General features: G+C 38.4%; 2 long non-coding RNA genes across 6 annotated transcripts; both read right to left on the bottom strand.

Moving 5' to 3' along the window:
• Positions 1 to 3113: 3113 nt before the first annotated feature.
• Positions 3114 to 17299, bottom strand: LOC135434352 (uncharacterized). Its single transcript, XR_010437229.1, has 3 exons — positions 17259 to 17299; positions 17084 to 17174; positions 3114 to 3475 (listed from the first exon to the last, which is right to left on the bottom strand). It is a non-coding gene; the product is annotated as an uncharacterized LOC135434352 (long non-coding RNA).
• LOC135434351 (uncharacterized) lies at positions 3766 to 6448 on the bottom strand. 5 transcript variants are annotated; one of them, XR_010437225.1, is made up of 4 exons: positions 5759 to 5814; positions 5391 to 5696; positions 4100 to 5331; positions 3766 to 4007 (listed from the first exon to the last, which is right to left on the bottom strand). It is a non-coding gene; the product is annotated as an uncharacterized LOC135434351 (long non-coding RNA). The 5 variants fall into 5 exon arrangements; XR_010437228.1 differs by having other exon boundaries at positions 3766 to 3854; positions 4185 to 5331; XR_010437226.1 differs by having other exon boundaries at positions 3766 to 4372; positions 4434 to 5331.
• Positions 17300 to 17982: the final 683 nt, after the last annotated feature.

Raw genomic sequence — 17982 nt, 5'->3', positions numbered from 1 at the left:
CGCGTCTGACGCCTTGTATGTGAAGTCAGTTGATTTTGTGTAAGCCTGAAGGAGAAAATATGAATGATATTAAATTTAAAATGCATATATATATATTATAAAATTATTTTTTTTTGTCTTTGTTTTGTTTACTTTCCGTGATAGATTCTTTATCCAGGCATAACGTGAGATATTCTGATTTTCCAAAAGCAATAGATCAATATGCTTTCTCCTGTTTTCTTAAGTTAAGTAAAGCGGTCCAATGATCTCGTTAATTTCTTCATCATACCCAAAGACATTTATGTTAGCATTTTGTTCTTCATACATTTTAATGTCATTGAGCTTTAGCGGAAATTCCATATAATGAACATTAAAACAAAACTCATCTTCGTTTTTGATGTTTATTATGGCTTTCTTCAAACTTAATTTCCGTGGTAACGGAATAAAAATGGAGCCTCTTAGTGGCTTATATTTGTTGATATTCATTTCAAGACGTACAATTTAAATGAGAGTCCAACTTAGTCCATCTTGGAATTCATCCATCTTTGAACATATCATGGCTGAATGGCTTATGAATATTGCTTCTAAATCAGAAGAAATCGTAACCACACACATTTCCGTTTGATGGGATTTGATCATTATTTCAAATTCTTCACCATCAGCATTATTATTTATCTTCATATATTCGCCAAAAAGTTCAAAGTATACTTTATACGAGGTGTGCACCTCGAAAACGTTTTCCATTATTGGAAGCTTCGCATAGGAAATCTTCAGGAAGCATTACGTCATTCAAAACATTATATGAATATTTATTAATCCTGTTTTTGAATCCAGATGACACAAGCTTAACGTAATCATCCAACGGTGTAAAGGCCTTATTTTGATGATCATTTGTTCGCAAAGGTTGCGTCCAGGGATTATGAGGTAAAGTTAATCCACAAACCTCACAAAAGCGTTGTGCACTTTGATTATTGCTTGCTGATGTTGACGACATTTTAGGAATATTTTATTTTTTTTTCTATTTATTTATTTATTAATGATCGACAAAACGAGTGTCTTCCTAATTATTAAATACATTATACATATATACAATTATGAAAATTGCCGTGCCTGTCCGGCAAGCTATGCCCCTGCTCATAGCTGGAAATGGTCAGTGAAGGTATCCTGAAAGCAATTATTTTATTAGGGGTAGAGAAAGTTCGGTAGAGAGAACGTGATGCAAACTATTGTAATTTTTACATAGCACGCGAAAAGGCTTGTGCATAGCGTAGTCTGTTTAATTGCTTGCTGATGTCGATGACTTTTCACTTTAAATCTTTCAGATGACTAAATAAATTTTATTTAAAAATTATATTCACACTCGACAACAAGCCGCATTATAGCTCGCTGATATCATAGCAACTGGCGCATGCGTCACCAACGCACTCACCCTCCCAATCCCCCTTTCCCCTCCCATTCAATCACACACACAATGACCATGATCTTGACAATATATATGTATATATATCTCCATATTTACAGGTCCCAGGAGTCTGAAATCCTTATAATCCCATCGGGTATTCCTTGATACAGGGCAAAGTCTAGGCAGGACGGGCTTCCTCTACGGCCGTAGGGGTACCTAGTTGGAGAACCTGTCGCTAGGACTTTTACTAGAACGCAGTGCGTCTCTGGGGCTGATGGAGCGGTCACCCCACAGCCGCTCATTCCAATCGCCACCAATAAGCGCTTTGGATCCCACGGAGTTGAAAATAACATCGAAATCGTTAATTTCGGAGTCTAGTTTCGCTCAGCAGGATCACATCGATTTTGTTGGCTCAAGCTCCGGCGCTTGTTCTAAAATGCCATTAGCATTCCAGATCAATATGCGTAAGGAGGTCATTTGGAGCTCAGAGCGGTGAGAATACTGGTCCTTGACAGCGGATAATAACTCGTTATTACTTCCGTTGGAAGTCTCTTGGCGTTGTTGTTGTAGCAGCATTTGGGATCTCTGCTGCAGCTGCTGTACTAGTTAAAGCCGCTCTAGGCGAGCTTGAGCTGGACATAGGGGTAGTGTAGGTAGTTCTGAGTCATTACTTCTGGATGCATCGGAGAACAAGCCATTCCAGCTACTTCCAGCAGAACGCTGCGCTTCTGGTATCAGGTGTTGTTGCTGCTGTTAGTTATGTGACTGGCCACTTGGCCACCATGATGAGCCCGACTCGGTTTAGTAGTGCATTTGTTGGTTTTGTTACCTGCTGCTCTCGATATTCCCAAGTACTATTTGTATCACAGGCAGCCCTTATAGGTGGCAGGATGATTTCCTCCACAGTGAACGGAGGTGGGTGGTACGCCAGCTGGCTTGTCGCACTCCGAGGAGCTATGCTCGATCTTGATATTTTGCCTATTTAATATTTTAATATTATGTATGTCCTTGTTGTTGAACGCGGTCTCAATGTTTAAAAAGAACAAATTCATAGGCTCTTTGGTGGACTTGTTTATAGGGTTGTGAATGTATACACATCCTTGGCTTGTAGACGAATAGTTCTTCCCATATTAGAGCCAATTACTATGTCATTCATGTCCACTACAGGGGCAATTACGGTCTTGAGGTCATTGAGGCTGTCAATGCCAGTTAAAACAATAGAGCTCTGAGCTGCTGCATTCGCTTCAGAAGGGTTATTGACGGCTGTGGAAGCTACAGCGGGTGACTTCGTAGCAACTGGAGGCGCACTGGGATCAACAGCAATGGCGGACTCGTCGTCTGATGGTGGCAAGCCCATATCATGATCTGAATCGGATTCGTCATCTTCAAAGTCGTCGAATAACTCGGCAAATCTATTGGTTAGAGTCCTTTCCTATTGATGTTGTTAGCCACCTTTGAGAGGGAGCCGCATTTGCAGAGGGGGCGATTGAACGCTCCACTGTCCGACCACAGTCACTGTCAATGTCTGGTAACCTCCGGGATAAATGTTTGGACAAGAAATTAGAAATTTATGAGAACATAAAAGAGAGCAAGTAAAAGGTTCTATTCGGGAGCTCCCGACAAGGTGAAACCCTGAACCCTCTTATTCAAAAACCAAATGCAGCTTAAGCTACGCGCTCGTTTGTAGTAATAAAGATAAATTTAAATAAAAAAAATTGCCCTCTATTCGCAGGGGTGGCAACGCCTAGCACAGGATCCACTGCCTTGAGTGAAAAAAAGTGGGAGAGCGTAGGCGGGTGCCCTACGCTCGCAGGGGAATGAGCGAAAATGGTGCCCTTCGTAATGCCCTTGGCCTCCAACTGGGCCGTTGGCCCAGAAATGCAGCTGTGCATATAGGCAGCTACGGTGACCACCTTTTCGCCAAGTTTTTTTGGACCGGAGACCCTAAGCGCGGCCAGGCCTACGCAACAGGAGAGACGAGGAGGCGAGCGACAGCAAGTATCAACCAGTTGAGTGAGTCCGTTCCGAGATCGTTTGTCCGCCCCAGGCCAAAGACAAAGGCCAGAGTTCCTGGAGAGTGGTCTTGCCTAAAACCTTGAATAAAACGCACGTACAAATAGTACACACGTATATACATATATTCACGAAAACTTAAGTTTTTTTTATCGTCCCTTACCAATGCCAGAAAGCTCTTTAGGCAAGTTAGGGTAGTATAAACCAGTCAACATACATTTTTTTGCCACCTATATAATTATTTTGGCACTTATGAGTATATTTATTTATTTATGTGTTCCACATTGGTGCAAATAAAAAAAATTTAGACTCACATTTATTTGTGTTGTTTTGGTGGCTTTTGGCCACAGCCTCTGGCAGGTTTCTTTCTCCGTCTTCGGCTGATTTGTCGGATGATGCATGTGCTCCTGTGGGTACTTCTGCTGCGGGGTGTCCACAGCTGTTGGTCACCCTAGATTGCCTTGTGTCAACAATATGAATCTCAAGCGTCCGCTTACTGGCGTTTTGCAGAACAGTTCAATTCATTAAAACCCTATCAGATTCATTTCTAGAATTCAAATCCTGTCACCTTCGACAAGCAAAGCAATCGATTTGCTCATGGCAGCAGAACCGGCTTTCCAGGAAACAAGGTTTTTAACAAAGTTGTTCCCTTTCTTTATTACTTTCTTTTTCATTTAATAACAATATCCCATTCTTCTTCCTCACCTGATTCCAACGAGCATGCAGGGCATCTTTCTAGTGCTTGAAAACTAGCTTCGCTTGCGTAAAAAGCGCAATCACCCTAGATTGCCTTGTGTCAACAATATGAATCACAAGCCTCCACATATTGCAGTTTTGCAGAACAGCTCAATACATCAAAACCCTGACATATTAAATTCTAGACTCTATTCTCACTAAATTCGAAGCAAATAATCCACCCATCTGACTCTAAGCTAAGACTGAGTGGTCCTGAATTTATAAAAATTATTCCAGAAACAACTGAGTCATATAGACTATTAATATACTTGACAAGGAAAAAGACTGCCAATACAATACGTACCGATGAGAAGTGAACTGAACTGACCATATCAAAGAGGAACTGACTCGGATGGGATGAGGTCAGAAGATTATATAGCCCCAAGTTACAAAATTGGCATGGCTCTGTCAGAAAAGAGCAACACCATATTCGGAGTCCGCTTCTTATGTAATGATTATGGTGACTAAAACGCGTCAAAAATCTGAAAAAATAAATTCTTTTCTCCAATTCAAACGTAGTGAAACTGCTAAAATTCTTCTAAAATCGGTAATATTATTATTTTATGAACAAAATATTTAAATCCTGAGAAGCAAGGCAATCGAGTAGCAAAAACCAGGAATTAAGGCTTTTCAAAGTTTTAAATTAGCTTTCCTATTTTGTTAATAAAATGTCCCATTCCTCTCCGCCCCTGTCGGCACTTTCGCCATCCACATCTGTTCTAAGTACTCTTTTCATGAGTGATTTTTCGCAGTTAATTATTGGAAATGGAGAATCCAAGACAGATGATGGAAAAATTTCAAGTGCTAATAGCTGAAATTTTGAAAATCTAAGCCATGAAAACCAATTTCGTCTGCGCAAGCAGTGCAATTTTAAATTCTTGCCTAAAACTCGCAAAAGGCTTACACGCCACAACGCAACGCGCAATATGCGCATATTATATTCTGCTCCAGAAGCTACTTCTGCTGTTGTCGCCTTCACAGCTGTTGACAATAGCATTTGATGTTTTGTAATAACACAATACTTCCCAAACCTCCGCATATTATTATGCAGAATAGTTATATTGCTCAAAGCCCTGACAACTTATCGAGTACAACTCTTGATCCCATTCTTGCCGAGCTCGTGGTAAATAACCCTCCAATCACTGAATTCAAATTGAAACTTTGTGGTTCTGGAATGGTCAAAATCATTCCAGAAACTATTGCTAAATACAGATTAATAATAAATATCCTTGAAATAGAAAAATGTCAATACAATACATACCAGATGCAGAGTGAAAGGTCTTTCAAAGTAGTGAAGTGTGGCATCCTATCCTTCACAAGCACAGACCTTATTAAAGATGAGCTTTCTAGTATGGTTTTAATTATTCGGAGTCCGCCCTCTCTGTAAATACGTTGTCCGACTTGAATGGCCTAAAAATGATAAGAAATTACCTCAGTGCATTCGTTGCCAAAGATTCAATCACACGGCTCGTTTCTGTCCCCATTCTCCGCGATGCGTCAAATGTGGCAATGATCATCTTGCTATTTCTTGTAACAAACCGACAAATCTTCGGGCAAAATGCGAAATCTGCGGCAACTCACACACAAAATTACAAAATCGATGTCAAAGTCAAACAGCAAGGGTCATACCCTAAAAAATAGGCAATCTCCAAGGTATTTACAGCGGCAACATCGTCAGAAACGTACAAAAAGAGAAACCAATAAAAAAATATGCAAGAAAATGAGCCAGCTACAAACACTGCTTCTACATCTAATACCACTGCCACTCAGCCAATCGACGACTACCAGATGCTCAATAATATAGTTCAAAAGCAACAAGAGCAATTAAACAAGATAGCCCTCTGGATGAATAATAGTAGGAGCACACTAACATAATGAGCTCTCGGACAACGTACAAATCTTCTAAATTTCCTCAAAATCTCAATAATTCAAAGCAGCCTTGTCCAGATGAATTGTAAGTAAATAGCATATAAATATGCGAACAGACTCCCAAAATTGGTAAATATTTAGCTAAATTTTGTTTAGATTCTCGGCTGGCGGTCCTCTTCCTTTATAGCTTGCAGACAGAAAGTATTCTTAAGCTCTATTAATTAAGGCACATTTTTTCGCCCTTAACATTGACCCAAATATCTCATAATTCTGAAATAGGAAATTTTCTTACCCAATTATGTCATTTTTTCATTTAGAAGATAATTAAATTTTAATTCCTTCTCCTTTTTTCATATGTTTGACCTTTTTTTCTCTTAAAATGTATTAGACTTTCCCTAAAATTAAAAATCTCGAAAAGGTTACTTATCACTCGACTCTCATGTTGGAACTGAACGTTGAACAGTAGTTCTTTTAGCTCTACTCAAACTATAATTACACTTCCCTGATCCAAGTATGCTTTTGAATTCTAAAAAATTTTACTCATTTTTAAGTAGGCCTTGAAACTAAATTCTGAAATTTGCCTTAGTTGCCAATGCCCACATACAATATCTAGCCAGTCTGCTTCTAAAATTCGACTGAAGCACTTCAAAATTGGAAAATAATTCATATAACTTGAATATACTTTTTCTTTTCTAAAATTGAATTTTTATTTTTAAACTAAACTAATTATACTATTTCGTTCTTTTCCAAATAAAATAAATTCATTTTTATTTTATTCATTGTTTGTTTACTCCTTTTTAATTTTTTAAATGGGTAATCGGGGTATGTTGTATTTGTGCAAATGTATGTAACAGGCAGAAGTATATATATTCTCTGATCAGCATCAATAGCCGAGTCGATCTAGCCGTGTCCGTCTGTCTGTCTGTCTATCAGTCTGTTCGTCCGTCTGTCCGTCTATGTGAACGCAAGGATATCAGAACCTAGAGTCTTGAAATTTTAGCTGTAGGTCCCTCCTAATGCTCGCGCAGATCAGGTTTTTTTTTCCGATATTCGCTAACTTGCCCCGTTTCCAAGTAATCGATAAAAATCGATATTGAAATCCTGTTCTTTCAGCAATTTCGGCAAATATGAGCTAGTCACCAAACGACATGTAGCTTCTAGAATAGTATAGTATATATATATCAAGTATCTTTCATTTTATACCTATCGGCACCTCCCCGCTACCACCGAAAAGCTATAAATCAAGTTAATTATCCAACTTGTATTGCCCATCAATTTAAGCCACAATTTATATGCAATTACATTTTTGAGAATACACAAATATTCTTTATTCTAGTCTACAACAAGATGTACTGTCGAAAATTTCATTAAGATCGGTTAAGAAACACAAAAGTTAAATGCGCACGTGTTAGCAGCATAGCTGCTGCGCAAATTCCAAGAATTTCTGTATACATGTACACACACACACATTCATGCGCGTCTGCTTTGAATTCTATCAACAGCATTGCAAATGCGATTGTATTGTTTTCTGTGCTGCTATTTTAATTGGTTTTTTTCTTATTAATGCTCAATTATTGGTGCGGCCCTTGAGTAGAGGCAGCGGTAAGTGGTGCGGTTAGTTGCGAGTTCGAACCCTGCCAAGGGAAGAGTTTTTTTTTTATTTTAATTTATCTTTATTACTACTAAATCAATCGAGCGCGCAGCGCGAGCCGCATTTGGTGTTGGAAGAAGAGGGTTCAGGGTATCTCCTAGTCGGGAGCTTCCGACTAGAACCTCTTACTTGTTTTTATGCATATATTTATTGGAATATTTTATTTAAACTATAATAATTTCATTTTATCTTTTAATCAAATTTAATTTTGTTGGTTCCTTTTCCGTTTTTACTTTTTCGATTCTAGAAGAATTTAATCTTCTTGTTTTGCGCTTATTCAATAATAACCCAAAACATAATTTTCTTCTGCGATTAGTGTAAATTATATTGGTTTTCAAAAAAATCTCTAACCTTTTATTTTATTTTATTGCGTTTAATAAAAAAAATATTCTGCTTTCGTTAAATCAAATTATACTTTTTGACCCAAATAAATTTTTGTTTGTCCCTTTTTCTGTTTTTTTCATAAAATGTAAAATTTTCATTAACAACATATATATATACTTGTCCTTTTTAAAATTCAACTTATTCTTGTAAAACTAGAATAATTTAATTTTTCAACTTATTCTTGTAAAACTAGAATAATTTAATTTTCGTTTCCGTTTGCTGTTTTCTATTTAACCAAATTGAATTAAACCAAATATATACTTTGTTATGAATTGTTTTTCCATTATATCGACCGTAAAATGTATTCTATTCTCTGTCCATAAATAAACATCAAGTATAATTCTCATTTTCGTTTACGTTTGATGTTTTCTCTTTAATCAAACTTGAATTAGTCCTAATCTTCCTTTTTCGTTCTTATCAACCTTAGTTATGACTAGTTTTCATGGAGATAATTGAACTCTTCATCCTTCTCTTTTCTCATAAAATTCATTAGCATCCTTCTCATTAATTGTTATTCAACTTTCCCTCAAATTTACAAATCTGAAATAGAATAACTTCTCACTCGACTCTCACTTCGGGAGTCTGAAGCTAACACATAGATTTAATTATCTATTTAACTACTAAGGAGCTAATTGAACTATGTCATACTTCTCTAGTATCCATCCACCTACACGCATCCGTCCAACTTAATGGTTATTCGACGGTCCTCTGGGCTTTCGAATCCGACTAGAAAACGTGTCTAACTGGGGTACTCAAAAGCTACGTAGTCAGTTGTTTGTGTTGGTTCAGTAAGCTGGTGTTTACCTGTAATTGTAATGGTTATGTAATTTTTAAATAACGGGTCCGCCAAATAACTTTTTTTTTTGAAAATGGTATAAAAAAAACTACTGAATTTTTTATCAAATTTCTTTTTTTATTTGAAAGTACAATCCTTCCGGTTAATAATGGAAAATAATTTCAATCAAATGGCTGCCTAGGCTGGCCATGCAGTAGCCTACACGATCCGTCCAGTTTTTAAGCACATTATCGATTGTGTGCAGCTGTATTTCACCAATGGCTTCACGAATATTGTCCTTTCAAGAGTCAATTGTCTCTGGCTTGTCGGCGTAACACTTATCTTTGAAGGCACCCCACAAATAATAGTCCAACGGTGTCAAATCGCAACTCCGAGGTGGCCAAACGACATCAGCTCTGCGGCTGATAATGCGAGTGTAGCTTCGGCTGTGTGGCACGTAGCGCCGTCCTGTTGAAACCAAATGTTGCCAATATCCTCCTCTTCAATATTTGTGAACAAAAATTCGTTCAACATGGCCCGATAACGATCGCCATTGACTGTAACGGCAACTCCTTGCTCATTTTCGAAGAAAAATGGCCCAATTATGCCTCTGGACCAAAATCCGCACCAAACAGTGACTCGTTTTGGGTGCATCGGCTTTTTAATGTATGCGTGCGGGTTTTCTGTGCCCCAAGTGCGACAATTTTACTTGTTTACATACCCGCCAAGATCAAAATGAGCTTCATCTGAAAAGATAATATTTTGGGCAAAATCGGCATATTCTGTAAGTCGATCGCAGGCCCACTTAGCGAAGCAAAAGCGCATTGGTCAGATGGTCAGTTGGCTTCAACTTCTGAACCAATTGGACTTTGTATGGCGTCATACCAAGGTCTTTATGCAAAATTCGTCTCAATGATGTCTCCGAAATGTTCAATTGTTGAGAACGACGGTGAATTGATGTTGATGGCGCTTCACGCACACTTTCTGCCACAGCAGCAATATTCTCGGGTATACGCACTGTTTTTGGCTTTTCACGCTTTGGTTTATCGATGAGGATGCCAGTTTCTTTCACTTTTTTCACAAGATAACGAACATACGGAGCTGAAGGTGCTTCTCTTCTTCCAAAATCCGTACGCATTTTCGCACACATTCTGCAACATTACCATGATTTTCAAAGTAATGTCGCAATATTTCCCAGCGTTGTTCAAGCGTATTCACAGCCATATTCGTTCAGGGGAAGGATAAAACTAATTATCTGTCAAATCAGACATGAGCTAAATGTTGCCATTCACGAAATAAGCACTAGTTGAAAAAAATAAGTTAGATGGCGGACCCGTTTTTTATTCTTGCTTAATTTATGAATTTTGTTAGTTCTCTTAAATATAGTTGTTCTTTTGTTTTTAAGATGTCTTTAGTTGTCTCGGCTCGAGTGAAAATTTTATATTTTCTTCTTAATTTGTTAAGTTTATGGCATTGGAAAATTAAGTGTTCTGCGCTTTCTACTTCATTACATGTTTCACACATGTCAGTATCAGTTTTATTGATTTTATGGGGGTACTTTTTGTCATACGTATGACCAGTGAAGAGGCGGTTTATAAGTTTTATATTAGAGGCTGTCCACTTTATCTTTTTATGCCATGGGTTTTCTGTTAGGACCGGGAAATAACTAAAGAATGTGTTGCCTTTGGTTCTGCATAACTCTTTGAAGTGGCTATTCCATGTCTGCCATATGCGTCTTTTTGATGCTCTAAATGCATCTCCCACACTAAAGCTTGTGTTGAGAGGGATGCCCTCTGTACATGCCTTTTTGGCCAATGCCTCCGCTATTTCATTAATTTGTATCCTTTTGTGACCCGGGACCCATATAATTTCTGCTTTTTCTAAGCTTGTCCAGTCTAATATCTCATGTATTTCCGCTCCTATGTTGAGGATGAATATTTTTGCTTAAGTAGCGCTGTCGCCCCATGATGTCCGTAAATATTACGTATTTGGCGATATTCTTTGCTGCGCTATTTCCATTGACGTTTTTATGGCTAATAATTCCGCAGAGGTGGAGGAGATTGTTTTGTTGCAGTTGAGGATGTGTTCTTCCTCGTCGGTAACGTTGCATACCGCTATTCCAACTGCGTTTTCAGTTATAGAGGCGTCTGTTGCAAAAATGCGGTATCCCAAGTCTTGAAATTTATGGAGTGTATTTTTAAAGGTCGATTGTATTTCCTCTAGAGAGGTATTACTTTTATTATTGCTTAATATTTTAGTGGTTACTTTTAAATTTGGGTTTGAAATATACTTTGTTTTTGATTTTGTGTTGTCCAGTATGTTTTCCTGTATGGAGATTTATGTTCCGTTGATTTGATTGTGTTACAGAGGTCTTGATTGTATGTTTTGAGTTTAAGTATTTCTTTAACGGTTAACAATTCAGTCCTGAACAGGGGAGGGAGTTCTCCTGCAAGCGTGGGTCGGTGTGGAAGGTGTCACTCCCATACATCTCCTAAGTGGGATTGCAAGCAGTGAGGTGAGTTTTTTGTTATGCCTTTGTTCATGTTTAATGTAGTGCAGGCATATTCTATTCTGCTTCTAATGAAGGTTTTGTATATATTCACGGCAACACTTGGTCTGAGGCCAGCTTTGATCGAAGTTGAGTATTGCAGGTCCTGTTGGCTCTTCAGCATTTTTGTTTTTACATCTTTTAGATGATTTCTTCGCGACATATTTGTGCTCAGCGACCTTCCCAGAAATTTGATCTCCGAGGCTTGCGGTATGTTCCTTCCGTTTAAGACTAAGTTTACCATTCTTTTCTTGCTTTTGCTCATCGATAGGGAAGCTGTTTTGTTGGCATTGAAGCTCAAGCCTATATCTTCGCATACTAAATGGAACGTTGATAACTTGTCCTGTATGTTTTTTACTGCGATTGGTAAAGATCGTTTGCTGGATAGGATTATAAAATCATCTGTATACTGGTACACTTTAGTGTCTGGGTCTTCTATTTGGTGGTCTTTTAATATACAGGTTGAATAGTATAGGAGACAGGCAGCTACCTTGCGGGATTCCTCCGCTTACTTCTAACATTTCTTCTCCAACTTTCAGAATTCTGCTAGACATGAAGTTCACTATCCACTTGACTTATTTTGAGGGTATTCTCTCATGTAACATGATTTTACATAAGAATTCTAGGCAGACGCAGTTATATGCATTGTTAACTCTAGACTGACTATGACATCTGCTTTTTTTGTTGTTTAAGTAGCGAGATTGTGGTAAGTAAGTCATTTATGCACATGGCCGTGGATTTGTTTTTTCTGTATGCATAGGACTTTATAGGTAAGATGTTATTTTCTTCTACATATTTGTAAATTCTGTTTTTGATCATCATGTTATTTGTTTTTGCAAGGACCGATATTAGAGATATTGGCCTATAGTTCTCGAAGTTTATAGGGTCTTTGCCTTGTTTGAGTATGGGTGCTATATTAATAATTCTCCACTGCGGAGGAATTATACAGTCTTTTAAGAGGCCATTGTATATGTCAATGAGGTTTGCTTTCCCGTATTCATTTAATGCCTTGAGCATGTCATATGTTATTTTATCCTGTCCCCCCGCCGTGGATCTTTTGTGATCCAGGGTTTCGGTGAGGTCTGACATGGAAACGAGCACATCTGCAGAATTTTGCTCTTTTGGGAAGCTGAGTTCCTGGAAATTGGTTATTCGTGATATCTGATCTTTTAACATTTGTAGAAAATGCTTGTGCATAGATGGGCAGAGTTTGGACGGTTCTGGTTGTGGGCTATTTTTCAGGGAGTTGAGGAATCTCCAGGCCGTTCTTGTGTTCGGTTGCTTGTCCAACATGCTGATTTTGCTAGTGTACCTTTCTTTTTTGCTTTGGCAACTGCATTATTCCAGAGTTTTTTTAGAGCAATGGCTTTGTTGAAATTGATAATGGAGGGGAACTTGTTGGCCTTTGCTTGCTAGCACATGTCTGTACATTTTTTGTAGGTCATCAGACCACCAGTATTTTGGGATCTTATTATACCCTTGCAGAGGGTTATATAATTTTGTCGTGAAATGTGAAACGCATAGAAGGAGACATCTCCGACCCCATAAAGTATATATATTCTTGATCAGTATCAACAGCCGAGTTGATATAGCCATGTCCGTCTGTCTGTTTCTATGCGAACTAGTTTCTCAGTTTTAAAGCTATCATTATGAAACTTTGCAGAATTCCCTCTTTCTGTTGCACGCAGCTCATATGTCAAAACCAGCTGGATCGGACCACTATATCATATAGCTGCCATAGGAACGATCGGTCGAAAAGTAGGTTCTTGTATGAAAAACATTTTTGTTTATAAAGTTATCTTGACTAAACTCGGTATTTATTAGTTTTACTACGCTACCCATATATATGCAAAATCCTATTAAGATCGGACAACTATATCATATAGCTGCCATAGGAAAGATCGGTCGAAAATTAAGTTTTTGTATGGAAAATTTTTATGTGCTTCAAGATATCTTGACCAAACTCGGTATTTATTAGTTTTACTACGCTCCCCATATATATGCAAAATCCTATTAAGATCGGACAACTATATCATATAGCTGCCATAGGAAAGATCGGTCGAAAATTAAGTTTTTGTATGGAAAATTTTTATGTGCTTCAAGATATCTTGACCAAACTCGGTATTTATTAGTTTTACTACGCTCCCCATTTATATGCAAAATCCTATTAAGATCGGACCACTATATCATATAGCTGCCATAGGAACGATCGGTCGAAAATTAAGCTGTTGTATGGAAAATGTTTTTCTTTTTCAAGATATCTTTACCAAACTCGGCATTTATTAGTTTTACTATGCTCCCCAAAAATATGCAAAATCCTATAAGGATCGGACAACTATATCATATAGCTGCCATGGGAACGATCGGTCGAAATTAAGTTGTTATATGGAAATTTTTTTTGTTTTTCAAGACATCTTAACCATACTCGGTTAATTAACTGTCATTAACTATTTTCCCTGTGCTTCTTAGATACGGGCAAAGCACTATGAGCATTATGAAAAGGTTGGGTCTGCAAGGGTATTAAATCTTCGGCGTGCCGAAGATAGCCCTTCCTTCTCGTTGGGTATGAGTTAAGTGGTTCATTTTGATGTTTAAGTGTATTTTCAAATTTGTCTTTTCCCAATTTTATTATATTGTTATCATGGAAAAGTGGAGAAAATAGTTGAAATAGTTCTTTACATATTGCTGTAGTTTCATCCTTCTTTGGGTAATTGTATATCTAATCGCTTGTATCATTAGTGTATGAGGGTAGACTGAAGTGTGGGCGTGTCTTATTGAATCCCACGACCTGCTGCACCGCCTTCCTGTATTTCGATTTATTGATGATTTAATTGACACTTGTGTCATTGCTGATCACGTTTTTTATTTTTGGACTTAGTTGGGGGAAATTGGCTTCATATTTTTTTTTGGTGTATATTTCATTGTTGTTGAGAGAATAGCTTTCTACAACCTCTTTTCTGGCAAGTTTTTTTATTGTCATGATTTTTAGAATATCGGTTTTCTTGTTCCACACTGGGCAGGAGCTCTTCTCCCAGGAGTGATGTCCACTACAATTGCATAAGATACATTTTCCACTTTTGCATTCAGGGGGCCATCCAATTTCTTTGCCACAGCTGAGACATCGTTTTTTGGATTTACACCTAGAGTTAGTGTGTCCCAGTCGTCCACAATTGAAGCATTGTCTTACATTTGGGAAGAAGTGCATTACTTTTAAGGAGAAAATGTTAAAAGGTTGCACTGATTTGGGTATTTCATTATTTAGGAAGTATATTTTGACTGTTTCAGTTGGTTCTAATATAGTCTCATTTAATACTTCACCCGCTTCATTTTTTTTCTCCTCATTATTTTCTCGACCGATTTAATTTTAATTTCAGATTGAATGTTATTGTAAATATCCTCGTCTGACCAGCTTGTTGGTACCCCGCGGACTATATGTGTCCATATGTCTCCGTGTAGTTCCTCGGGACGAAAGCTTTGTAGTTAAATTGGCTGAGACTGTCATTTTTATACCCTGAACCCATTGAAAATGGGTAAAAAGGGTATAATGTATTTGTGCAAATGTATGTAACAGGCAGAAGGAAGCATCTCCGACCCCAGTCGGAGTTAAGTATATATATTCTTGATCAGCATCAACAGCCGAGTCGATCTAGCCATGTCCGACTGTCTGTCCGTCCGTCCGTCTGTCCGTCCGTCCGTTTGTCCGTATGTATGAACGCAAGGATCTCAGAACCTATAAGAGCAAGAGACTTGCAATTTTAGCTGTAGGTCTTCCTAGTGCCCGCGCAGATCGAGTTTGTTTCCGATATTCTATAACTTGCCCCGTTGCCAAGCGATCGATGAAAACCGATATCGAAATCCTGTTTTTTGAGCAATTTTGGTAAATAATAAGAGCTAAAATCACCAAACTTGACATGTAGCTTCTAGAATAGTATAGTATATATATATCAAGTATCTTTCATTTTATACCTATCGCCTGTTGGAAGAAGAGGATTCAGGGTATCCCCTAGTCGGGAGCTCCCGACTAGAACCTCTTACTTGTTAATTATGTTGTTTGCATTGGTAGCATCATCAAAATACAAATTGTATAGAGTTACTCCTAGCGCCGTTATGCTCTTCAGACCTTTGACTTTAAGGTGTCGAATTTTTTCGAAAAGGAATAGTCAATTTTTTACGTTTTTGTTTTGGATGCCTTCGCTTTGACTTGTGTCTACTAGCACGCAAGCAGCTCCTACATGTTCAGCATCATACAGGAACGTTGGTTTTTCAATAATTGGACCATTTTTGGTGGTATCTGAGTTATATATGTTTGAAATCAAGACTTAATTCCTATTTTCGTTGTCTTTGTTGCTGTTTGTAATTGGGTTTTTCAGGTACTTAATTGCTGAGTTGGGTAGCTTTTTAAGATAATTGTCCGCTGATCCCATATTAACATTAGTGTATTTATGATGTGTCACTCATTGAGCTGTCACTAATCTCTGTAGAAGAGATGTCATTTGTTTTTGTTACTTCTCTATTTGCATTCTCTTTGGAATTTGTTTTGGATAGTTTTATTCGCTTTATTAATGATTTTTGCTGATTTCTTGAGTTCAGGGGCTTCTCCTTCCAGGCCAAAAATGTCTAAATAATCCGCATATCTTTTTGTGGCTGACGCCGGTGGGGTGGCGCCTGCTATGTTATCCCTCCTTCTTTTTCGCACTTCTTAGTCTAGGACTTACCACAGTTGCAGGAATTGAGATTTTAGGCAGTTTTATTTATTTGTTTAGGATTTTATGTTATATATATATTTTTTTTAAACACACTGTGGTCTATTTCTTCAGGCAACTAGAATCCGAGTGTAAAATAAGGCATTATTCTTTATACATTGTTGCATGGTGAAGTCTCTAGGGGATATCGATATATAGGTGAGGGCCCTAAGCACCATAGAGCAGGGGTCCCCAAATTTCGCAGGGGTGGCAACGCCTAGCTCAGGATCCACTGCCTTGAGTGAAAAAAAAGTGGGAGAGCGTAGGCGGGTGCCCTACGCTCGCAGGGGAATGAGCGAAAATGGTGCCCTTCGTAATGCCTTTGGCCTCCAACTGTGCCGTTGGCCCAGAAATGCAGCTGTGCATATGGGCAGCAACGGTGACCACCTTTTCGATGTATGCATGGACCGAAATTCAGCACCGATCTTGTTGCTGCCCAAATGTACAGAAACTTCGCCTTTCTCAGCGGTGAACGGCGGGCGTGCTGGGCATAAAGTCCCCTTAACTGCGTTTCTAAGTTTTGAACAACCATTGAACCTGTCGGTGACGATACCTAGACATGCATAAATTTTGGACATGAACAAAAGTTGCCAGGCAGCCAAATGGTGGTTCAAGAAATACCATAAAATGTAAATGAACTTTGTTTAATTAAACCAAAAATGAAAAACCGCCAAAAGAAGAAAAAACTTCGAAACTGCCAAAAGGGGATTTCAGGCAACCGAGTTTCACGCCGAAGATCGCCAGCCAGGCCGCCAAGTTTTTTTTGGACCGGAGACCCTAAGCGCGGCCAGGCCTACGCAACAGGAGAGACGAAGAGGCGAGCGACGGCAAGTATCAACCAGTTGAGTGAGTCCGTTCCGAGATCGTTTGTCCGCCCCAGGCCAAAGACAAAGGCCAGAGTTCCTGGAGAGTGGTCTTGCCTAAAACCATGAATAAAACGCACGTACAAATAGTAAACACCATATGTATATTCACGAAAACTTACGTTTTTTTTATCGTCCCTTACCAATGCCAGAAAGCTCTTTAGGCAAGTTAGGGTAGTAGTATAAACCAGTCAACATACATTTTTTTGCCACCTATATAATTATTTTGGCACTTATGAGTATATTTATTTATTTATGTGTTCCACATTGGTGCAAATAAAAAAAATTTAGACTCACATTTATTTGTGTTGTTTTGGTGGCTTTTGGCCACAGCCTCTGGCAGGTTTCTTTTCTCCGTCTTCGGCTGATTTGTCGGATGATGCATGTGCTCCTGTGGGTACTTCTGCTGCGGGGTGTCCACAGCTGTTGGTCACCCTAGATTGCCTTGTGTCAACAATATGAATCTCAAGCGTCCGCTTACTGGCGTTTTGCAGAACAGTTCAATTCATTAAAACCCTATCAGATTCATTTCTAGAATTCAAATCCTGTCACCTTCGACAAGCAAAGCAATCGATTTGCTCATGGCAGCAGAACCGGCTTTCCAGGAAACAAGGTTTTTAACAAAGTTGTTCCCTTTCTTTATTACTTTCTTTTTCATTTAATAACAATATCCCATTCTTCTTCCTCACCTGATTCCAACGAGCATGCAGGGCATCTTTCTAGTGCTTGAAAACTAGCTTCGCTTGCGTAAAAAGCGCAATCACCCTAGATTGCCTTGTGTCAACAATATGAATCACAAGCCTCCACATATTGCAGTTTTGCAGAACAGCTCAATACATCAAAACCCTGACATATTAAATTCTAGACTCTATTCTCACTAAATTCGAAGCAAATAATCCACCCATCTGACTCTAAGCTAAGACTGAGTGGTCCTGAATTTATAAAAATTATTCCAGAAACAACTGAGTCATATAGACTATTAATATACTTGACAAGGAAAAAGACTGCCAATACAATACGT

This window comes from Drosophila montana, unplaced genomic scaffold (assembly GCF_035044405.1).
Source record: "Drosophila montana isolate Dmon_TW-CO22-7 unplaced genomic scaffold, ASM3504440v1 contig_3290_1, whole genome shotgun sequence".
Classification (NCBI taxonomy): Eukaryota; Metazoa; Arthropoda; class Insecta; order Diptera; family Drosophilidae; genus Drosophila; species Drosophila montana.
Note: the sequence above shows the minus strand (reverse complement) of the source record. Positions and strands in the feature narration are given on the sequence as shown.